This window comes from Anastrepha ludens, chromosome 5 (genome assembly GCF_028408465.1).
Source record: "Anastrepha ludens isolate Willacy chromosome 5, idAnaLude1.1, whole genome shotgun sequence".
Lineage (NCBI taxonomy): Eukaryota > Metazoa > Arthropoda > Insecta > Diptera > Tephritidae > Anastrepha > Anastrepha ludens.
Genome location: NC_071501.1, coordinates 31,375,720 through 31,401,141, shown reverse-complemented (window position 1 = coordinate 31,401,141; position 25,422 = coordinate 31,375,720). Strand labels below are relative to the sequence as shown.

The following is a 25,422-nucleotide window of genomic DNA, read 5'->3' as shown; positions in this document are numbered from 1 at the left end:
TATTGTTACCGAACAAAAGGTGCTTCAGGAAGTAGGGCTGCCACCTATCTATTTAATTGTGTAATAAAATTTTACAGGATTGATATCAAACGAAATCTACTCGAGAATGATTTATTTGATATATAATTTTGAATAGAGCTGCCACCTATCTAAAAACCAAATTTTATTAGATATTTAAAGCTCAAGTAAAATTTTACAGGATTGGTAACAAACCAAAGGTGATGGAGGAAGTTTTAATTCAAACATATTTTTGAACAAGGCTGCCACCTTTCTAAAAAAATTAAGCAAAAGGTAATTGAGGAAGCCTTGATTAAGACGCATTTTCAGTGAGGCTGCCATCTATCACCAACCAGCACCAAAATAACAACATTTTGCCTTAGTCTAGCGGAGATCAAGGATTCAATCCAGAAGCTGAAACTCAACAAAGCCGCGGACGAAGATGGCATACAGCCAGAACTATTAATCGCCGACCCGCAACTTTCCGCAGAAATTCTTCATCCCCACATCACCGCCGCCTGGGACAATGAAAAGCTACCTCCGTCCTGTACAAAAAAAACATCGCGAAGCTGCCCAAGGAAGACGCTTTGCGGGACTGCGGCAACTGGCGAGGAATAACCCTGCTCTATACAAAATTCTAGCCACGATCATACAAAGCAGACTCAAATTTATCGAACGCTTCTTAAGAGACGAACAAGCTGGATTTGGTCCTCACCGAAGCTGCGTTGACCTAGCCAACACTCAACACATCATAGTAGAACTATCAGTTGAGTGGCGCTCCCCGCTTTGCTTGATGTTTGTTAACTTTAAGAAGGCATTCGACACCATCAAACGAGAACTCCGAGCTGGCAGTATTGCACAACGGCAACATCAACGAGTCATTTATCACCAACGCAGGAGTAAGGCAAGGATGTGCCCTATCGCCCCTGCTCTTCGCCATCGTCCGAGACGACATTATGACCCAATTGACCCTACACAAAAGAGGCATCGTATGGAGTTTGACCAGACATCTTGAGAATCTGGACTTCGCCCATGTCATCTGCCTCCTCTCTCACAAACTCACTGACATGCAAACGAAGGCGGGCAGACTAGTCATGCCGGCATGGACTGTCGGACTGGAGGTCAACATCGTTAAGATCAAAACCTATAATGGTTGACCGATGCCTGGTGGAATTTGTCGAAAGCTTCTGCTGCCTCGGCTTCTCTATTACGGCAGACGGTGGAGCAGATAAAGATGTCAACTGCAGCCTAAACAAAGCAAGTGGGCGGCGTTCGGGTGAATGCACACAGTATGGGCGAGTTCGCAAATCTTTAGGCGCGCTAAACTGCGAATATTCAGTTCATTTGGGCAGTCCGTACGGTAGTGCGGAAGTGAAAGGTCTATAACACTATCACAATTTTTCCTCAACGAACAATTCTGCATCGTCTGTCGAATATTCTGGCCGAACACCATTTGCAACGATGCGCTGTGGAGATCAACGAATGAGGAGCCCATTCTATGGCAAATCAAACGCTGAAGGTGGCGAAGAATAGGTCACACGCTTAGAAAACCACCAGTTAGTATCACGAGATTGCCACTGGACTGGAGCCAGCAAGGGAGCAGAGCTCGCGGTCGGCCAAAGATTACTTGATAGTGCGCGAGCTAGCAGATGCCCATTTCACATGGGCAAAAATAACAGCACCCGCCCGTGTACGATTGAAAAGTCTTGTCGAGACCCTATGCTGCCGAGCGGAGTGAATAAATATATAAAAAAAAATTAAAACATAATTTGGAAAAGGCTGCCACCTAAAATGTTGATATAAATGAAATGAGTAAATTAAATCAAGGTAAAATATTACAATATGGATATGAGCCGAAAGTAATTTGACTTAGATATATTTTGAAATAGTGTTGCCACCTATCTAAAATAAAATACAATTTTTCAAGGAACTCGCCAGACTGAACCAATACGGAATTATTAGCAGTGCAGCAAGGAATGGGGGAAAAAATCGAAAAAAATTAAAAGTTCTGATATTTTACAATCGTTCCTAATTCGTTGCGCAGATACTGTAGGGAGAAAAGTATGTATGGTATGTACTTATATATATATATGTGAGCAACCGTATGTTTCCAAATCTACTCAATATATAAAAAAAGCAGTAATTTTGGTTATAAAAATACGTATTTGTTTTTGCTTTTCTTTCTATCTAATTGGAATTGGGGGAATTTGAAGGTTACGTGCTGCAATAGGAGAATTAAATGCTGATTGCTTGGCGATGTGAGAGGTGAAAATTTGAAGCGGTAAATTGACCTAAATGGGATATTGATGTTCATTTGAGAATTAAATTGCATTGGAAAAGAAATCTAAGCAAACTGCTATTTTTCATTGGTTAAGCGATACAATTTTTTTAAACCGAAAAAACACAGAATTGTGCTCAGCAGCCTTGGTTTGTATTATTTTTGGCGAAAAAGTTGAATAAAATAAAGTAAAGTTCCAACAAAAACAGGGTATGAGGTTTTCATCAGCCGCCTTAAAAGCAATTCTGAGCAGTTTTGGCTTAGAAAATTATTTGCGAGACTCAATTACAAGTAGGAAAAATAAAATTTCAATATTTATTCTTAGCTTGTTTAGCAAAAATTGCATACTAAGAAATTAGTCGGAAAGATATTCACATGCCGAAGGCTATTTAAGTGGGTCGCGTCGCAAATTCTCAACAGCTTTTTGAAACAATTAACTGATATTCATATGGCGAGTTCCAAGCACAGTGTAAGGCCGACACTCTGTGCCGCTTAACAGAGAATAGAGGCAGACGCCTGTTTATAGTCACTTCTGAGTAGACATTGAAGACCCTGCTAGATCCCTAATCCGAATATGCCGAAGCAACTTCATCAAACAGTCCCTTTCTCACGCAAATTAGTTCGCTCCCAATTGGGTGTTTAGCTTTTGGAGAGACATATCTCACATTTTATATCGCATCGGGCCACACTCTCGGGTCATCAATTGTCAAAAATAATGAGTCAAAAATAATTACTGGAGAATTTTGTGTTCGGGGAAGCCAGTTGTGTGTTACAGCGTTTCAAAAAAGAAGTTACGTTAGGTAAGGTTTTTGTGGCAATCGGCTTAGAATAGCCAGCTCACTTAGACCAAGTAGGTCCGTTGAGGTCCCAATAGGGAACCTCAGTGTTTATTCGTCATGAAACCATTTAGATGCTCTTACGAAGCGGGGGATGGGTTTTATCGCGACACCAAATGGTTTCGTAAGAGAGTCAAAAGAGTATTTTCCTAACAACCCTGCTCTACTCCTAGTTAATTTAAGAAGTATTCTACTGTTTTTTCCTCTTCCTCGTCTCTACAACTTCTTCAGTATTCAGAGAAAATACTTCCAGCCTCGAAGAGTCCCTACATAGGAGCCAATAACCGGCGACACAAGCTACGACTTTCGAGATGTTCTCTCTTGAGTGGTTGAGCAATTCTTCTGACCTTTTCTTATCTATTTGCCGCCAAAATCGCCTGGTTGTAACACAAGTATTTTCTTCTCTCCGCGACCTATCGGCCTGCTGGAGAATCTTATTTTTTATTCTTAATTTGCAAGTTGCCATAAGGATTCCAATATTAGCTCTGCTTTCAAGAAATGAAAAATTAGTACCATTTCAGGCGAGCTCATCGGCCTTGCAATTTCCTTCAATACCTCTATGTCCCGGAACTCATATAGAACTGACCTTGAAGACAGTGCTGATGTCAAAAAAGAAGCAAATGTATGCTATTTATAGGTCTAATACCGTAGAAAATTCAACCATTCTGGTAATTTGGCTGCCGAAGTTAACTCTCTAGTAGATTAATTGTGGAAACTGATGATTGAAAATCATCGAGTTTGACTGGCAAATGAGAACTGCTTATATGGTCCTGGGACGGAAGATTAACGAGAAACCCATTTGGAACCATTTGCCTACACTGGTCTCATGAAGATATCCGATGTATGGATGAGCGATGGATTGTCGCTAAATAACCGAATTGACGTCTGTGATTCTTTGCTTTAACGTAAAGAAATTAACCCGTTTAGAAAGCAAAAGAAAATAGGTCTAATCCTAAAACAGCGGCCGAAACACCGGAGTGAGGTAGCCGTAACACTAGCCAGGCTCAGATTTACAGCTAAGACAGCTTTGCTGTAGTTTTATTGGGATTAAAAGGAGGCAGCTCGTACAGATTTAAGCCGACGATCGACCAGATATGTCCGTAATTTGCAGGTTGGAAAGGTATTGAGTTCCATGTCAAGCCAACACCAGGAGGAACACACATCTTTAGCGACGCGTAATAAACTCCAAGACTTTGGGTGGAAATGTTCTAACGCATGCTTAGTTTAGTTAAGTCTTGGTAACAAGTATTTATTTGCTTTTCAAAAGACTTCAAGAATTTACTTGGTACTAAAGAACTGACCTCAAGAGGGACTTGTGAAAATGAGGTGGTCAAGTATTTAAAAAACGAGAAGTATGGAGACTTCCTCATTGGCGGCATTATAAAATTGTTTTCAAAATGAACAAAAGGTATCCAGAAATATTTAATCTCAATCGATTAATCCCAATTACGAGGGTCGTTTGAAAAATTCGTGCCTAAATTATTTGGCGTAAACTTTTTTTTATTTTTCAACATAGTCTTCGTTTAGGCTTATACACCTCGTCCAACGCTGTTCGAGTTCGTTGATCTTCATTAGCAGTTTCTGGTTCTCCCATTGGAGCATAGAGTCTCCATAAAACATATCCGTCTGGTTCTGTTCTTAGCCAGTAGCTTAATTTCGTTCCACGTCTTTCCAGACTCTTCGACTTCCCTCTGAACTATGCTCCGCCATGACATTTTTAGGCGGCCAACCTTGCGAGCACCTTGTGGGTTCCAGTCCATGACTTGGCGACAATTTTCACTTGCGTCTTTGCGCAGCGTATGGCCGATTCACTTCCACTTTCTTAGCTTTAGGAAGTCAGCTATCTGTTGAATTTTGCTCCCTTCGTACAGATCGTCACTGGAGCGATGAAACATCATAAGATGAGAAAATGTAATTGTTGTTTCTCATAGCGGTCACTCATCTGTCGTTCCGTGGCGACACTGTGGCTGCCTTCAACTGTCACAGAAGTCCAGCTACACGGAAACTTTCACGCTTCATTCATTTTTTCTCAGGCGCAACTGGCCACGGGACAGCAAGAAATAAATAAAAAAAATACGCCAGCAAAGTGGCTTTACCTCACGAGGGTAGCTCAGTAAATGCTAACTATGCAATTAGCTTCAAAAATATGATAGGCGTGGTTAGTTGCGGACCTGCAACATAAAAATTTACAGACGGAAATACAATCAACAATTTGTATGTCGGGTGCAAATGAGCGTGACAGTTTTTGAAAGAGCAAACTATAGTAAATTAAAGTAAAAAGAGGAAGCAACAGAAATATAAAGAAGCAACGAAAAAGATGATAAGAGATGTGTTGTTAAAATAAATAAATTCTTGACGCAATAAACTTAAGCAAGAAAGACATAAATTAAAGCCGAAGGGGTGGGTCTCTGAGGGTAATAATTGTTTTCTATGTGGGCCGATACATATTCGTATAAAAAATATGTGAAGTCGGTATGTGAGACAAGAAACGCACAAGCACATAATTTTTGTAGCAGCGGCAATCATCTTTTTTTTGTTTTTTTAGTACAAATTTTATTAGAAAAGTTTAGTGTTATTTATTTTTTTTTTCAGTTATTTTTGTTCTCATTTTTATTTGTATTTTTTCTTTTTTCATTTTTATTTTTTATTAGTATTTTTTTTTTTTTATTAAAAAAAATGTGCGCATTTTTCACTATCTTTTGCTATCCATTCATGAAAATACTTTGCTCATAATTTACTTTTTATTTGACGCAAAATAAAAAACAACAACCGTAGTAAAAGTTTTAGTATCTTTATTTCTATTTTTGTTGGCCAAACTGCCACATAAAATTGGTAAACGGACTAAATTTATAGCAAATTGTCCACAACGATGACCATTAAGTAGTTTAGAGGCGGGTGTGCATGGGCGGTGGGGTGGCGAACAAATAATTTTGGTTTTTATCTCTAGTTTTGTTTTATCCTCAAACTTTTCTCTTTCCTGTTCCGTTCGATAGATAGCGCACGCATGCACTAATTTAATTTCACGAACATTTCACGTACTTCCTGTGCAAAAGTTTCTCATCACGGCCACCATTGGTGTTGCTGCAAAATCAACGAGTGAAATCAATAAATGCTATTGAAGGTAGCCAAGGGAATGCCTTTTGTTTTTTGTTTTTTTCCTTGTGCTACAAAAAATGTTAGGAGACACGAAAGTCGAAGAATGGGTAATAAAAAAAAGGCCAACTAATAAATGAAAAAAAAACTAAAAAAAATATAAAAAAACTAATAAAGGAAAAAAAAAACAAAAAATACCTGCCAATAGGTTGTGAAATGCCCTCATACGGTCAGCAGCATAGCCAAAGGGATGTGCAACTTTTTTTAATTCCATTTTTGCGTATTTGGCTTTTACACGCGACAACGTGTTAAGCGGGTCACGTTCAATTGTCATCATCCAATAGCCGACACCCTCCACTTGCAAATACTTTTGCGCGCCATTAAACCGTTACAATTTGAAGATGGCAAGCGTGCTCAACATAGGGAGAGAGAGTGATACAGAGAGGAAGAGATGGCTGATAGTGAGCATAGGGAGATAGTGTGACAGAGAGGAGGAAAGGGCTGCTAGTGAGCAAAGGTGGAGGTTCCATGTGTGAGTTGGGTTGTAAGTAGTTGAGGTTCATTTTTCGTAGGGTATTTGAACTGAGTTTTTTTTCACAAAAATCTTATTTAAATCTTATTTAAAAATCTTATTCAAACAAAATGAATAAGGAATTAATTAGAAATATGCGGAACGATGAAACTTTAACTAGTATCTGAGAGCGATGATTGAAATTTCAAGTCTGAAATTTCTAGTGTAGCCTTAGTAGGCGGTACAGGGTAGCGCAAAGGAATAATTATAATAAATTTTGTAATTATAATAATATTTAATAAAATAATTAATATATTTATATTAAAAGAAAACATAAAATATGAATAAAAAACAATTTTTTTTTATTTATTTATTTATTGAAAAGAGTAATAATTATAAATAATTATTCCACTTAAAAGGTAAGAAAAAAGGGAGCAAGCACTGGCTGCTAAGGCCTTCGGCTATTATATAAATATATTTAATAAATACGAAAAAAATAAATTTATAAAAAAATAACAAAAATACAATTTTTCAATGAAACATTATAAAAAATAGCAAAAATGGTACAACAGCGCCACCTAGCTTCTGTTTTGCTAGTAAAAATTATCATCAAAAATCCAATTCCTCGACCACAAACCCGTAAGATAGCATATATTCTCAAAATAATAATAAAAAAACATTGAAAGTTCAAACTTTCTTAAATTTTTCTTTTGTAGAAAAATTTTTATATTAAATGTTTTGCAAGAAAAATAGCATTTTTATACAAAAAGACGTTATTATTATTCCTATTACAAATTTATCAAATTTAATTGGCGCGTACACTCTTTTTGGGAGTTTGGCCGAGCTCCTCCTCCTATTTGGGGCGTGCGTCTTGATGTTGTTCCACGAACGGAGGGATCTACAGTTTCCAGCCGGCTCCGAACGACAGATATTTCTTTAGAGAAGCTTTTTCATGACAGAAATATACTCGGAGGTTAGCCATTGCCTGCCGAGGGGCGAACGCTATAAGAAAAAACTTTTTCTTAATTTTGGTGTTTCACCGAGATTCGAACCGACGTTCTCTCTGTGAATTCCGAATGGTACTCACGCAGCAAGAGACGCAGATAATTAACAAGAAGCAGAAATACGCAAAAGTGCAGACCCTGCTACTTCTGGGTACTCCGAAAAAGGGAGGTTAAAATTGAGAGAGACGGCAATAATAGTGATGTTGTGAGTTTACTGGTTCAAATAATGCTAAGTGTATGGTTTTTAGCCGCATTTATATTTTCATAAAATTTTGCACATGTTTTGTTTTTTTTTTTGGCGCGCCAATTATACTAGATATTATATATAATATAGGTATAATATATTATATATTATCATATTATATATTGTATTATTATATAGAGGCAGAGGTGGCAAAATCATCATTTCGATAAACAGATTTTTAATTCGGAAAACCAAAGCCTATTTTGTTTTAGTTTCCTTGAATAACTTTAAAGTTCTATACCCCATAAATCACTTTAGCGCACACCTAAACAAACAGTTTTCAACAGCTTCTGACCATTCCTTTAATATTTGTAGCTGAAAGTGTTTACTGTCATTGCTTTAACAACGTTTGATACATATAAGACAAATATCAAGTTATTATTGTCAAACAAAATTGCATATCTTTTTTAAGAAAAGTTGGCTATAAAATAGTTGAAATTATTTTAAGTAACTAGTTTAAATGTAACTAGTAGCCAACTGGTTTCAATGAAAGTACTTGGAAACTGGTTAGAAATCGGTTTACAGAGACTATTAACTATTAAGTAATTTTTATTACATTCTTCAAACTAAAGTTTTCTGCGTATGCAAAAATGCAACTCAAATAATAGCAACTGAAGGTGCAAGAACTCATTCACAAGACAAAAGGTACATATGTCGTTTGAAAAAACCGGGCAAAAATAAAAACTAATTGATTTTTTAGCGTATACCTTTTTTATCATTCGACGTAGTCCCCTTTTAGGCGTATACACTTCGTCTCACGCTTCCGAATAATAGGATGAATAATAGGATTTGTCAAAGTCTGAAAAATAACCATTGCAATCGATTGAATAAAATCTCTTTCTTGCTAGCCATTTCTACAAATTGGGGGGCAAATAGTAGTCCGAGAAATCCGAATGAGCCAAGTGTGGGATGTGAAAAGTGTTGGAACTCTATTTCTATTAATTTTGCGACAACTGCTACTAAGGCGTGAGCTGGTGCGTTGTCGTGATGGAAAAGTAATTTTTTGAAAATCACTCGACATCCTCGATTCTAACGATTACCAAACACTAGATATACCGCGCCAAAAAGCACCATCTCTCATCTCTCTGACTGTGCACGGACTTTTCAAATGACTCCCTCAGAGGTGTACACGCTTTTTTTATTTTATTTTAATATGAAACCAGTTGCTGGTATCTTTTTGTGCGCTGAACTCCATATGTTTCCATCACGTCACGGTTTTGTTCAAAATTGGGGGTGCAAGCCCGTAGAAATTTATTTTTAGATACTCTTAACCGCTGATTTTTTTCAAAAACTTGAAGTGCTCGAGACTTTAAATCAAAGCTTGAATCTTACAATATAAACCCGTATGTATATAAACAAATGAATGAAATGGGGTTAACCTTCCAAGGTCATTACGATCGACTTGTAAATTATTATTAAATTCTTAGTCTTACCCGGAGATTTTTGGGGTCACTCATTGAAAATCCGATGCCAATTTTCAAAATTTCTAAATGGCGGATGCTAAATAAAAAAGTTTAGCTTGGGTTGGCAAGCCCAACGCTCTGAGATTTTTAACTAATTGCCGTCATTTTGGATTATTTGAATTGAATTGAAAAGTACATTTGACTCAGTAAGACTGAATTATTATTTCAGCCTTATGACGTATTGCCTACATTTTGGCCATGATTCGATCAACGAATAATGGAGAACTTACTCAGCTTCTCAAAAAGGACTATTAAGATTCCCACGAGAATAATAAAGGGGCACTGGATTATTGCTTGTATGACTACCTGGTCCCAGGGCCACACAACTGTTTTGGGTGAAGCTCTAGAGATGAGGGTAACTCACACATCGAGGATTGTGCGTCAGATTACAAAGCCACAACATCTGCAAATAATCGTCTACTTTGGGCACCGTCTCATTGGAAGGGCTGATTCGATGCACCAAAAGACAGAGAACAAGGGGGAATGGTATCCATCGTCGAAATCTTTCCAAAAGCGTAGCATAATGCCTTCCTGGGCACTGGGTAAGCAATATTTAAGAGCGGTTGGTTTAAGCTAATCTAATGATTGGAAGAAAAAATTTGTAAAGCGGGTCTTATTATCAAGAAAATGTTGAATTCAAAAGATCTATGAGTGAAAAAATTCGTACTACGAGCTGTATAAGGATACGCGATAGAAACACCTTGAAAGAGACCTCGTTGTATACCCAAGTACGATAAAGTAGATTATTTCAAATTGAATTTTTTTACAAAACCAATACTTTTTTAAAGCAATACATCTACCTTCACCTGCTAAAGGGCTTTTACTATAGTTGCAAATCGCCAGTTTCACCTACACCGTGCCGGCTTCCAAATGTCAATTTCACATTTTATAGCAATTCGATTTCAATAAAATACAATTTTTGCTCTCACGCACGCCCGCACACAAACATTGTTGGGGAAATGTTAACGTAATTTTCTGCAATACTGCAAATAAAAGGCAAGTGAAATGAGAAAAAGCAAGAAGAAGAGAAAAAAAAAATTTACTATAGAGAAAAATAGTAAAGTGGCACAAGTTGGTTTGGGCAAATGGCGCCGTTGAAAGAGGGTTACGAAAATAAGGCACAAATATAAAAATGAACATTTCTATAGACAAATATACAAAAATACCTGGATATGTATAACAAAAAAGAAAATGTTTGTCTATAAAAGCCAACTTGCATCAAATACACACACACACACATATGTAGTTGAATAGAATGCCATATAATAAAGAGGAAGAAGAAGTGGAGGAGGAAGCAGAAGAAAACAAATCGTGAAAATGCCAAAGAGGAAAATTTGCTGCAAGCACGCAAGGACATTGTTATAAAGCAGCGTAAACTACTCACACACACACACACACACACGCGCGCGGGGAACATATTGAAGGCGACCGGCGAAAGGGGTGATGGGTGACGTGGTGAGGTTGCTAAAGGCATTTATCTACATGTATGTGCGTGCGCGCACACTACTATGTGGCATTTGAATGTGTCCTATGCAGGTCATTAGTTGTTGTTCGATGGCATTTGTAGGTCGTTTTTATACTTCTTCCTATGCTCGCCTGTTTGCCTGCTTCGCCTTTATATTTTCTACATCACATACGAACTTTTGTCTACCCCTTATTTATAACAAATAAAAAAAAAGTGCCATATAAAAAATCCAGTCTATTCTATTCCCTTCTAAAAGGCATTGTTATTGCACACAAACACACACACTCACATGCACAACACTAACATACAATGTTGATATCAGCTGCATTATCTGGTTGATTTGTCGATTGCTCTAATTTCTTCCCAAACTCAATCAACAGACTGAAGGCCAAATCATTTGTGTCAGGGTGGCTGCATGACAGAAATTCTTAGCCGCTGGTTTGAAATCGACTTTAAAGTGTGTTGGGGTTGTGTGCTTTACTTTTCACTAATTTAAAACTGTCTTTTTATAGTTATTTAATTGCATTAAAAAGCTATAAAAATTTAATCACTCATCAGACATCGATCTTTAATTTTGTTGGGAATTCGAGTAATTGGCCCTATGAATTTCGTTAATTTTTATAGCTTCTTGATTTATTCAATAAATAATTAGCTACCACGCATTTAATTGAAAACAAAAACAATTCGGTTAACTCAAGTGTTGAGGTTAATGAGTGGTTTGTAAAAGTATAAAATTTATGTTGGGTATAAAATTTGTTAAGGTCAAGGTTTATGAGTTCAAAAAACTATAAAAGGAGAAGGATTTAATTTTGTGGCTTATACAGGAGCGAGTTTATTTATATATTCCAAGTTTATTTAATTATAGTGGTGGTCATAAAAGGGGTAAAAAAAGGTATGGTAATTTGAATCAGCTTGTGGCTGCAATTTTTAGTTCAATAGATAGCAAAAGTTTCAAGAAATATAGAAAAATATTTGTTCTTCTTCTTTTAATCGGAATGTTTCTTCCTCTTAAACACAAATATGCAGGAATATTTAATACCAAATAAGTATTCATATTTAAGCAATGAAAATGGGTAAAATTTATTAAAATTAAAATTATTTTTTTTTGAACATTCATAGGAATAGTGCGGGCACACACCGGGTAATGCAGTGCAGTTATTGCCAAACTTCTTCTTCTTAATTGGCGCGATAACCGCTTACGCGATTTTGGCTGAGCTTAACAAAGCGCGCCAGTCGTTTCTTTCTCGTGCTAACCGGCGCCAATTGGACACACCAAGTGAAGCCAAGTCCTTCTCCACCTGATCTTTCTAACGCAGAGGAGGCCTTCCTCTTCCTCTGCTACCACCAGCTGGTACCGCATCGAATACTTTCAAAGCCGGAGCGTTTGTATCCATTCGGATGACATGACCCAGCCAACGGAGCCGCTGGATCTTTATTCGCTGCGCTATGTCTATGTCGCCGTAAAGCTCATACAGCTCATCGTTCCATCGCCTGCGATATTCGCCGTTGCCAACGAGCAAAGGTCCAAAAATCTTCCGCAGAATCTTTCTCTCGAACACTCCAAGCGTCGCTTCATCGGATGCTGTCATCGTCCACGCTTCTGTGCCATACGTTAGGACGGGCATGATGAGAGTCTTGTAGAGTGTTAGTTTTGTTCGTCGAGAGAGGACTTTACTGCTCAGTTGCCTACTTAGTCCAAAGTAGCATTCGTTGGCAAGAGAGATTCTACGTTGGATTTCAAGGCTGACATTGTTATCGGTGTTAATGCTGGTTCCTAAATAAAAGAAGTCTTTTACAACCTCGAAATTATAACTGTCAACAGTGACGTGAGTGCCGATACGCGAGTGCGCCGACTGTTTGTTTGAAGACAGGAGGTACTTCGTTTTGTCCTCGTTCACCACCAAACCCATTCGCTTTGCCTCTTTATCCAGTTTGGAGAAGGCAGAACTAACAGCGCAGTTGTTAAGGCCGATGATATCAATATCATCGGCATACGCCAACAATTGTACGCTCTTATAAAATATTGTGCCTGAGCGATTAAGTTCTGCGGCTCGTACGATGCTCTCCAACATCAGGTTAAAGAAGTCACACGACAGCGAGTCACCCTGTCTGAAACCTCGTTTGGTATCAGACGGCTCGGAGAGTTCCTTCCCAATTCTGATGGCGCTGCTGGTGTTGAGCAACGTCATCTTGCATAGCCGTATTAGTTTTGCGGGGATACCAAATTCAGACATAGCGGCATACAGGTAACTCCTTTCCGTACTGTCGAAAGCAGCTTTGAAGTCGACGAAAAGATGGTGTGTGTCGATTCTCCTTTCATGGGTCTTTTCCATAAGGTCCAATCAGTTGGTTGACGGTGGGCTTCAGCCTTTCACACAATACGCTCGCTAGAACCTCATAGGCGATATTTAGAAGACTAATCCCGCGGTAATTGGCACAAATTGCAGGATCGCCCTTCTTATGGATTGGGCAGAGCACACTTAAATTCCAATCGGCAGTCATGCTTTCATCCGACCATATTTTGCATAGGAGCTGATGCATGCACCTTACCAGCTTCTCGCCGCCATGTTTGAATAGCTCAGCCGGCAGTCCGTCGGCGCCCGCGGCTTTGTTATTCTTTAGCCGTGATATTGCTATTCTCACCTCGACATGGTCGGGTAACGAAACGATAATTCCGTCGTCAACGATTAGGGTATCGGGATCTTCACATTCTCTATGACATGCGCAGCTGTCACTGTTTAACAGGTTCGAGAAGTGTTCCCTCCATAATTTAAGATTGCTCTGTACGTCAGTCACCAGATCGCCGTCTTTGTTCTTACAGGAAAACGCCCCGGTCTTAAAACCTTCTGTGAGCCGCCGAACTTTCTGGTAGAATTTTCGGGCGTTGTTCCTATTGGCCAGCATCTCAAGCTCCTCGCACTCACGTATTTCGTGCACATTTTTGCCAAACTCGTTTGGACTTTTTTAAGAGGAATTGGTTATAAGTTTTAGTTGGTAACTAGTTTCAGTGAAACTTCTTGGACACTATTGGCACGAAGCAACTATTCTCATTGGACACCTTATGTTCCAGAAAAAGCGACTGTTCCCAATGAGTGCAAAGAGTGACTAGCCTATTTTGGTACCCGTTCGAGTATAAAAACGTACAATTAGTTTCTTCATAGGACATGTCCATATATAGGGAAATAGGTCAAAAACAAAGCATGTAAGAACATGCAACGAAATGCTCCTTTGCTATCAATGCTTGACTCAACTGGAACTAATCGCATCGTTAAACAAAAAGGCGCTGCTCATTTTATACAAAAATATTAAAAGTGGTCTTAGTCGCCTGTTTCTCGTTTGCGACTAGTCTGGGAGTGGTCCTTTATTCGAGTTCGATTATAAAAACGTACAATTAGTATTTTCATAGGGCATGTCCATATAGAGGGAAAGAGGTCAAAAATGAAGCACGGAAGAACATGCAACGAAGTGCTCGTTTGCTATCAATCCCTGACTCAACCCGGACTAATCGCATGCTGAAATAAAAAGGTGCTGCTCATAGCATATAAAAATATTTAAAATGGTATTAGTCACCTGTTGCCTTTGCGCCTAGTTTGGGAGTGGTCCTTTGCGACTAGTTACCGACCACTCCCAGACTTGTCGCTCATATTTTTTTTCCTTTTCTGGATAAATTTTCGATTAACGAAAGCGATTTGTTTTACGTTTGCGCCAACAAAATTGCATTTGAACCAATTTCGTCAATCATATCGATAAATAGATAAACAAGCTACAACAAACGGCAATTACAGAAAAGTAACAAGAAACATTAGTAATGGATGGATAGTGTAGTAGTAGGTGTGCGGAGCGATTTCAACTGAAATGCAGCCATGTATGTATGTATGCATGTATATATGTACATATATATATTTATATGTATTTGTATATGGCAAGGAAGAATCCACATGGGAAACGGATACACAGCAGAAGTTCACATAATTAAATTGACATTAGATGCCGTTAACTTATCTAATGTCGTTAACGCAAAGCGTATGTGCCGAACATATTTCGAGGGTGCAGGCACAAAAGCAGAACAGCGAGAGCGGAAATGGCACAGGGTCAGAGGGTAAGTAGTAGCGATGTTTCAGTTTCGAGCTAAATGTAAACAAAAACGAAAATTTAGATAAACTTTTGCCCCCAATTGCCTGGCAACGCACACACACACACACACACACGCACACACGAATAGGGAAAATACGCATACATATACACATTTGATTTCACATTGCACGAGTATTTATTTAACTATTTTAAGCACCCAACAGTCGAGTGGAAAAATATTTTGCAGCCTTAGCTTTTGAGTTGCCTTACTTACCGAAGACTGAGAGTGGCAAACGCTTTTGGCCGCCAACAATTTACCCATCGACCAAAAAGTAAATTAAAAACACATTAAACACATGCGTGGAAATTAAATGAAAATCCGAGCAGAAAGCAGACATGCCAGACAACAGGGTTACCATAGTTTATATATATACACATACATGTGTGGATACACACACACACCCACACACATGCATGCATACTTGTAAGTAGTTAAGTCAAGTAAAGTGAAAGATGTTGAACAAATTGCTGGATTAGATAGAAGGACAGGGAGGTGTTGTTGTTGTTGTTGTCGCTGTTGGCTGTTGGCAGTTAGCAGCAATCGAGTAGAAAACCGACTTGACTTGGAAAGTTGGTAGGTGTAGATAAGCAGCAAGCACGCACGCACACACGCGCACCCGCACGGAACCGGATATGGTACACACACACACACACGCAATGCAAGCTTGCAAGTTTTCACACATTTGTGGATGTAAGTCCCTCTATATGAGTACTCCTACACACACACACACACATATAACTGCAAGTCTAGATAAGTGCTCTCGTGTTGGCATAACTTCAACAGAAATCCAGCAAACATAATACCGTTGTGAGCCGTAGACGGCGCTTGCGGGTAAATAATTTTTTAATTAATGCTGAGAGACTTAGCATTTCGTGGGAAAAGGATAATATTTCTTCTATGGAATTAGAACAGAAGAACCCAGTGTGCGACTATTTGAGTACCTGAAACAGGGTCTAAATCCAAAAATTTGTTCGGTTCGAGACCTCTTTATAATACTGCCAAGACTTCACTGAGCTCCAGAAGTTCAAACAATTCAGTGTAGAGGGTCTAAATCGAAGGCTTTGCTCGGTTTGAAACTACTTTATAATTGAATATATGAGCAACTCTTCACTGAGCTCCAGATGTTTACAAGATTCAGGTCTCTAACTACGGGCTGAATCGAAGGCTTTGCTCAGTTTGAGATCCCTTTGTAATTGAATATACGGCCAACACTTCACTGAGCTCCAGATTTCTAAATGATTCAGTTTAGAGGGCTTAAATCTAAGGCTTTACTTGGGTTGAGACCCCTTTATAATAGAATATTTTTCCAACACTTCACTGAGCTCAAGCCTTTTGGGAAAATACCGCTTTTCTTCTCCCCATCCGTAACTATGCAGTAATTTGCGTCTTTTGTTTATTATTTCATTCGTCCAGCAAGTCTCTGCACTTCTCAAATGGCTTATGGATTACCTTTTCCATAAAAGGAACCCTTTTCAAAGCGCCACGAGCTATAAGTCTCAGTATATTAAGAAAGTGTAGTTATTCACACCGCATAGTTGTGCGCCAATAGACTCCAAAAGCTAACTTATACAACATTTCACGAGATCTTTAACTATGGATCATAACATTCTGTCCATTTGATACTAGAACTACGAACGCACTAGCTCACATAGCCAAAAGGGCCCGTAGACAACGTTCAATGTGCTTAATGTGGGTACCTGCCGGCCACGTGTGAAACTCCACAGTGCTTCAAACCTCAAAGAATCAAATCTGTTCATCATCACCCTAACTATTTAAGATACCAAATGGTATTGTGGCATAAACACACTAGCCTCCTTGCTAGAGCACGAAGCTTATCTCTGCCAGTTTTGGGTTTTGTTCTTGTAGCAGCATAACCATTCCCCATACAATTATGCTGGAGGCACAGTCCGTGGCCCGATATAAGTAGAACCTAATGCTGCGGTAGCAGGAAACTCTTCGTAGAGCCGTCCCAAGAACAGGTTGGATCGAGCTCCTGTTCGCCGCGGTACCGCTTTTAAATTTTCGGTAAGACCTCGGCCCCAAAACTACTACCAGTTCAGCTTCCACTCAGGACTGGTGGTCCTTGTTTGGATTTTGGTTGCCTCTTACGCAGGCATACCTTACCGCACTATAAATATACAATAATATTGTATAATTTCATCGTCACTGTCATCATTACATGCACCAACACTGGTTAACATTACTCGCATCTAGTTGAGCTAGTCTTTGCAGAGCTCTAGACTTTTTCATCAGGCTACACAACGTCCACTTTCCTGCCTATTGAATCCATTTTTCCAATGTACTACATAGATTTTCGAAAAAATGGGTGTGCGGGGATGTCGTTTATCACTTTTGTGTGTTACCTAAAAAACTACCTTTCAAAATTTCCTGTAATGCAATAAAAATAAAATAAATAAAAAAATAATTGGCGCGTAAAGTTTAGCGAAAGGTGAATTCCGAAATGCAGCGTAATAACACAATACGTGCACGAGAATGGCAATGGACTGGAACGGACAAGGGAGCAGAGATCCCGGTTGGCCAAAGATTACTTGGAGAAGGTCGATGTGGCGCGAGCTAACAGATGCCAAGAACCGTGTACGATGGAAGAGTCTTGTCGAGGCCCTATCCTACCGAGCGGAATTAACAAGGATATAATAAATGGCAAAGTAATGTTATCGGGATGCATGAGTGCAAACGGTGCTGGTAACTTGCAATTTATTAGTGGTAGAATGGACCATCGGCTTTATAAGTATTCAAATATTAAAGAAGAGTTTGAGTGCGAGCGCTAATAAACCTGTGCTTTTGGGACATTATTATCTTCCAGCAAGATAACTCTCACTCCTGCTCTCTCTCAGAGAGTACTCCTCAACAAGCCGGCATGCACGAGCAATGCAGCAATATTTCTCGTTCTCTACGTACCGCCACCGAAGAAGAAATCGTATTCCGGCGAGCCCGAAAAAATACTTGGTACGACGAGGAATGTCATGCTGCCGCAGAAAGAAAAGATGCTGCCTATAGAGCCACGCTGCGATCGAGCGCAATGCGAGCCATGTGGGATCGCTACCGACAGCTAAGAAAGGAAGAGAGACGTATCATCAGACAGAAGAAATGAGAGGCCGAAATACGTGAGTGCGAGGAGCTTAAATTGCTGGCCAATAGGAACAACGCCCGAAAATTATACCAGAAAGTTCGGCGGCTTACAGAAGGTTTTAAGACCGGGGCGTTTTCCTGTAAGAACAAAGACGGGGATCTGGTGACTGACATCCAGAGCATACTTAAATTATGGAGGGAACACTTGTCGAACCTGTTAAATAGTGACAGCTGCGCATGTTACAGAGAATGTGAAGATTCCGATACCCCAATCGTAAACGGAATTGACGTTTCGCTACCCGATCATGACGAGGTGAGAATAGCGATAACGCGGCTAAAGAACAACAAAGCCTCGGGCGCCGACGGACTGCCGGCTGAGCTATTCAAACAAGGCGGCAAGGAGCTGGTGACACACACCATCGTTTCGTCGACTTCAAGGCTGCATTCGACAGTACGAAAAGGAGCTTCCTGTATGCCGCGATGTCTGAACTTGGCACGTCTGGTCTGGTCTGGTTTAGTGGTGAACGAGGACAAGGACACTCTACAAGAGTCTCATTATGCCTGTCCTAACATATAGGGCTGAAGCTTTGACGATGACAACATTCGATGATGCGACACTTGGAGTGTTTGAGAGAAAGATTCTGCGTACCTTTGCACGTTGGCAACGGCAAATATCGCAGGCGATGGAACGATGAGATGTATGAGCTTTACGACGACATAGACATAGCGCAGCGAATAAAGATGTTGTCCGAATGGATACAAATGCTCCGGCTTTAAAAGTATTCGATGCGGTACCAGCTGGTGGTAGCAGAGGAAGAGAAAGGGCTCCAGTGCGTTCGAAAGGTCAGATGGAGAAGGACTTGGCTTCACTTTGTGTGTCCAATTGGCGCCGGTTAGCACGAGAAAGTAACGACTGGCGCGCTTTGTTAAACTCGGCCAAAATCGCGTATCGCGCCAATTAAGTAGAGGAAGATAACTATCTCAAGCATACAGATCACAATTTATTTTTAAAATAAAGCTAAAAACACAATGTAGAGGTGCGAATTAAAAATGCTGAGGGCAAGTATATGGTCAGATTTTATGTACTAAAATAAAAAAAGATTAAAAAAAAAAAAATTACTTTGTACCCTATCTCTAATCGAGCTCTCTGCGTGTAAAATTGTAGCTCAAGTTTCTTGACTTTATAAAGAGTACATCTCTCCGATCTATTCGGCTTAACCCAAGATGGAAGTGATAAATTAAAGTGATGCACTATTTATCTCCAAAAAGAAGTAAATATGAAAAAGTTAAATGATTTTAAACTTTCCTCCACTCCTAATATCCTCACCCACTTAGGCATAAAAAATTGACTTCATTCCTTTTCAAACCCATTTCAAATGAAAAATCCAATAATCGCCAGCGCTAGAAATTTCTCTGCAAGCTCTATAAAAATGCAATTTGTTCCAATAAAAGTTTTAATGTGCGACGTGCCAAGTTTTCCGCCAACAGCTGATGCATCATTGGTCGCTTGCTCTTCATCAATTTCAAACTGCACTGGTTTTTACTGATCTTCAATGTTTTCAGCATCTTTAGATATGAAAACTTTATACTACCTTCTTTCGTTGTTGTTATTGCCGGTTTTGTAAGGAAAGCTTAATAATAATGAGCACATCAAACTTTTGTTTGCTCTTCCCCTTTCACTTTTTCACACACACGCGGCAGTTGTTTGCCCACACATACATACATACATACATACATACATGCATACGAATAATTGTTGTTGTGAAAAAGTTTGTTTGCTTTTGTTGTACTTACTTGTCGCACACAAAAATCGATAGACGGCTGACTGGCTTTTGTTGTTGATGCCGCGTAAAAGTGACTGCTTAGTTTTCGATTATCATTTTTGTCCATTTGCTTTGTTGTTGGCGGTTTGGCTGCGCGACCATTGCTATTAGTCGCGTCCGACGTCAAGTTAGCCAAGTAGCTTAGCCAAGTTTGTAGCCGCACTTTAGCCTCTTTCGCGCGTTTTTCGCGTGATTTGTTTTTTTTTTTTGTTCTTTTTAGTCTTGTTTTTCGCTTTTCTTGTCTTTGTTTTTGTTCTTGGTTGGGATCTTTATTATTTGCTTGCTTTGGGATTGATAATATTTTTTCGGTAGTGTTTGTGTTGTTGCTATTGTTGCTTATGGAATTGATTTTCTCTTACAAATTTTTATTTTTCCGCTGACTAGGCGGATCCATGGGGAAAAGTTTCGCACGCAGTAGCGCACATTTTTTCACTTTGCTACTTTGGTCGATTTTTTTTTTCTTCTTTTTTGTTTGGCGCGGCAGGTTCTTGGCGCAACTTCCTTCTTTGCTTGCCTTTCGCTTCTGCTCTTTTTTTATTCTTCCCGGCCACCACTGAAGTTCGTTATTTTCATAAGCGGTTTATGTTTAATTTGCTACTCCTTATTTCATCAACTTATTATTATTACTGTTTTTTCCTTAATATTTCTCTCTCTCTATCTCACGCACTCACACACACTCGCTCTGTTATGATAATTTTTGTTTGTCGTTTTTCTTATGCGCCACTAATTGTTGGCGCGCGCTTTGCAAATTTTTTGTGTTTATTTTAAGAGAAGTTTTGCCCGTCTGTTGTTTGATGCGCTGTGGGTTCCTCTATTGACTCAGCTTGCTTTTAATTTTTCATATTTTTCCGCACTAATTTCCATAATTTTCTTTGCATTTCTCAAAATTCGCTTATCGCAACTTTTTTCTTTATTTCTGTATTTGTTTTTTTTTTTGTTTTTGTTTTTCCGGACTTGTTTAAATATTATTTCGGTTATCCCGTATTTGTGGTGCGTAATTAAACACAATTACAAGTACCGTTACTTTCTTGTTTATCCACATGCCTTGCATACTAATGCAACGTCTGCTGATTTGCTTACTTTGCTGAGGTTTTTTTCATCAACATTTTTCTCAATTCTGTTTAGCCTCGGCTTGTATTTGTTTTTCAAGTTGATTGTGGCTTACCTGCAATTATTTAAAAATACGAAAGAGAGCTAATTAGAAGAGTTTTAATTATTAAATATTTATGATATTCTTAAATTGCTTTAAAAAGGAAATTTACAACACGGATACTCAACCCTTCCAATCCTTCGAGACACCTTTGCCCGTCAGCATGTTTGTAAGCTCCTAAATCGCTTAAATGTAATTAAACTATGTGAAAAAGATCCCAAAACTGTGGTGTACTATTTTTTTTATTGTTTATTTGTCTTTAACTCAGCTGAGCGCAATAAAAAATATAATAAAAAATATAATTTTCCTTGCTACAGAGATTTTCTGTGTGAAAAAGGTCGATGAAATCAGGCGCGCAACCAGATTTTTTCCTTCCGGGGGTTTTGTGTAAAATCCTCTCATAAATATAAATATATATACAATGTCTAATTTTATAGGATTTCTGAAAATACCTTTTTAAAAAAAGTCGGAAAAAAATGTGCACACATAAAGATACATACATATAACTACTATGTATATTTTCCCGTGGGTCCTTAGTCGAACATAGGGCCTCAAAATACTTATATAAATATACCTAACTTAATATGTGAATAAAAAAGGCATTAAAATTACGTTCAATGTTGCAAAAAAACTTTCTTAGAAAAAAAAATTTATGAAAAAAACTTTATTAAAAAAATTAATAAAAAACATTATTTAAAAAAAATTATCTAAACGAAAATTACTAAAAAAAATTATTCAAAAAAAATTGTTAAACACCATTTATTCAAAAAATGTTTAAAAAAAATTCTTAAAAAAAATTATTAAAACAAAATTGTTAAGAAAATATATTTTTAAAACATTTATAGAAAAAACTTTTTCTAAAACCATTTTGTTAAAATAAAAAATTATTACAAAAAAATTTTAACAACATCATTTATTAAACAACAAATTCTAAAAAAAGGATCTGACCTAAAAAATTAAAAAAAAAAATTATTTACTAAACTAATTAAAAAAAACTTTTAAAGAAAAAACTCATTAAAAACAAACATATTAAGAAGAAAACAACTTTCTTAATAAACAAAAAGTATTAAAAAAAACTATTTAAAAAGAATTTATTTTGAAAAAACTTTCTTGAGCACCATTTATTAAATAACAATTTTTATACAAATCTTCAAACCAAATTATTAAAAAAAATATGATTATAAAAATGCTTAAAATACATTATAAAAAAACTTGTTAAGAAAACGAATTTATTAAAAACAACTTTCTTAAAAAACATTTATTAAAAAAACTTTTTCAAAAACCATTTTATTACAAAACAAAATAATTAAAAAAAAAAAAATTTAATAAGACACCATTTATTAAACAAAAAAATCCTAAAACAAAATCTTACCAAAAAGCTTAAAAAAAAAAAATTTTTCACTAAACCAATTAAAAAAAACTTTTTAGGAAAAAAATTCATTAAAAACAAACTTTTTGAGAAGAAAAAAAACTTTCTGAAAAATCATTTATTCAAAAAAAATTTTCAAAGAAATGTATTCAAAAATCTTTCTTGAAAACCATTTATTAAATAAAAGTTCGTATAAAAATCTTCAAAAAAAATTCTTAAAAAAAATTATTAAAAAAAATGCTTAAAACAATTCTTAAAAAATATTATTAATAAAAAATTGTTAAGAAAAAGAATTTATTAAAAACAACTGTGTTAAAAAACATTTATTAAAAAAACTTTTTCAAAAACAATTTTATTTAAAAAATTTTTTTTTCAAATTTATTAAAAAAACTTTCTTGAACAGCAGTTACTAAACAAAAAACAACTATCTTACAAAAAAATTATTAGAAAAAAACTTTCAAAAAACCAATTAAAAACAACTTTTTAAGAAAAAAATGCATTAAAAACAAACTTACTAAGAAGAAAACTTCTTTCTTAAAAAGCATTTATTCAGAACAAAAATTTCAAAAAAAATGTATTAAAAAAACATTCTTAAACACCATTTATTAAATAAAAATTCTTATAAAAATCTTTAAAAAAAAAAGTATTAAAAACAAATTATTAAAAAAATTATTTAAAAAAATGTATATAAAAGCATTATTGAAAACCATTTATTGAACACAAATTCTTATAAAAATCTTAAAAAAAAAATTATTAAAAAAAATTTTTTCACGAAACCAGTTAAAAAAAACTTTTTAGGAAAAAAATCCATTAAACAAGAACTTATTAAGAAAAACAATTTATTAAAAACAATTTAACAACAAATTGTTCAAACAAAATTTTATTAAAAACAAAATTTATTCAAAGAAACATTTATTCAAAAAAACCTTTATTAAAAAAATTTATTTAACAAAACTGTATTACAAAAAAAATGTATTATAAAAAAAGGTATTATTATGTAAAAAAAATTATTATTAATGTAAAAAATATAGAGATTATAAAAAACAATTATTCAAAAAAAAGTTTATTAAAAAAATTAATTAAAAACAACTAAATAATAATAATAAAAAAAAAATTATATCCAACTCACATCGAAACATATAAATACATTTAGTCGCAAGAAAAAAAAGCTACGTATAATTTGTTTTCAACTCGCCGCTCGTTTTCAGCCAATCCTAGTAAAAAATCTTTCAACCATGAGAGTTAAGTCTCTGTAGATATACACTTTTTGAGAAAAAAAACAGTATTTCTGTATTAAAAATCTTAGCGAAAAAAATTTCTTTTCATTTTTGAAAAATAATCCACTTCAGATTTTTTGTTAAATTTTTTCTTGGTATGCTCAGCAAAATTAAGCTTTACCAGGAGCTACAGGTCGACCATAAAACAGTTTTAAAACATTTCGGCTAAAATTTACGCTAAAATAATGCAATTATTTTTTCCCTATAAACAAATATTTTCACGTCGTCTTCTTAAATGCTCTAAATTTTATTCCTTCCTCTTGTACGTTACCAAATGTTTTTCCTTTTAAGGTTAAATGTTTTCTGACCAAACGTGTCATTTGATGCTGGTTTTACATTCGTAAACCATATTAGAAATATATTGCCGAAGGCTTAAGCTAATTTAGCATTTCTAAGGCAAAATGCGGGAGATTTTAAGAAATCCCTATACCAGAGAAGTTTTATATAACTCCCTAGTTCGTTCGAAGCTCGAACATGCGCCTTTGGATTGGAATCCAATTTATGGCTATCATTAAAATAGAATTGGAAGGATGCAACGACATTTTAATCGATTCGCTTTGCAACCTCTGCTTTTTCTGATAGTACCCTATTATTATTAGAAGGCCATTACACACTGCGACCAGAGCTGGTCTATTATGAAAATAGTACCCTTTAGTGCTCGGTGAAGTTTTTGGTATAGAAATATTTGCTATTATTGGTATTGGTAATATTTTCCACCCTTCATGAAAATAAAATTGTGGTCCCTTGCCAACAGGCGTACCCATCATCAGTCCTTGAAGCTTGTATTTGAAGTTAGTTGTAATTCTGTGGATTGTCCCGAAGTTCTTGAATAGATTGGCTTCAATGTTGCTCACATCACTTTAAAATTTTACTATTCCTTAAACATCAAACTACTATAGCATTGCCTCTATTTTGAGTTAAATTGTATCTCGAGTCCACTTGACCTAGATTTTCCTAATGCCAAGGTTTTTTCCATTCGAGAATTGCATCTCACTGTTCATAAAGCTCTCTTTTGTGCTAGCATACGTACATATACAAAAGTGTTAGTGCTTGACTATCATTCGGAAGTACAGATTCGAGGTCAATGACATCAAATACCAAATGATAGATCAAGCTTTTTCTAATTAATAGCGCTCGCCCCTTGGCAAACAAACTTCCGAGTGTATTTCTGTCTCCATTTTCACTTCGGAGGCGGCATAAAACTGTACGTCCCTAAATTTGTGTAAAACATCGAGATGAACCAGAGAGCAGGAGGAGCTCATCCGAACATCCACCAAAAAAGGTGAAAGCGCCAATTATACATATTATATATGTATTGTGGTTGCAAAATGTTTTGAAATGCTTGTTCCTTCCAAAGAAAAACGGTCCGGTATAGAAGCAATCAGCGGTGCAAGGTATGAATTGCTTGATATCGTAACAGGCTGACATCTCAATGATTTGAATAACAGCTGCTGGTCGGTGAAGTATGCTTCAATGGCCAGATCCTTTTTCTATTTAAATTAAGGAAAGAATTAAAAGGAAAAAAATAGTACCAATATTACAAGAAAACGGGCACACAAGTCATTTGTTCAAAATGTCGTCTCTAGTTATGTTTTACAACGAATAAGAATTGTTTTTTAAATAATCATTACAAAAATTAATTCGATTTAAGATAAGCTTAGTAGTTCTTTACCCTCATCATATCTAA

At 36.7% G+C, this 25,422-nt stretch overlaps 1 long non-coding RNA gene across 1 annotated transcript in view; it reads right to left on the bottom strand.

Moving 5' to 3' along the window:
• Positions 1–25,422, bottom strand: part of LOC128864905 (uncharacterized) — a 75,257-nt gene that overhangs the window by 41,850 nt on the left and 7,985 nt on the right. The window contains exon 2 of the long non-coding RNA XR_008454719.1: positions 19,911–21,104. This is a non-coding gene — a long non-coding RNA (uncharacterized LOC128864905). The remainder of the gene's footprint in view (positions 1–19,910; positions 21,105–25,422) is intronic.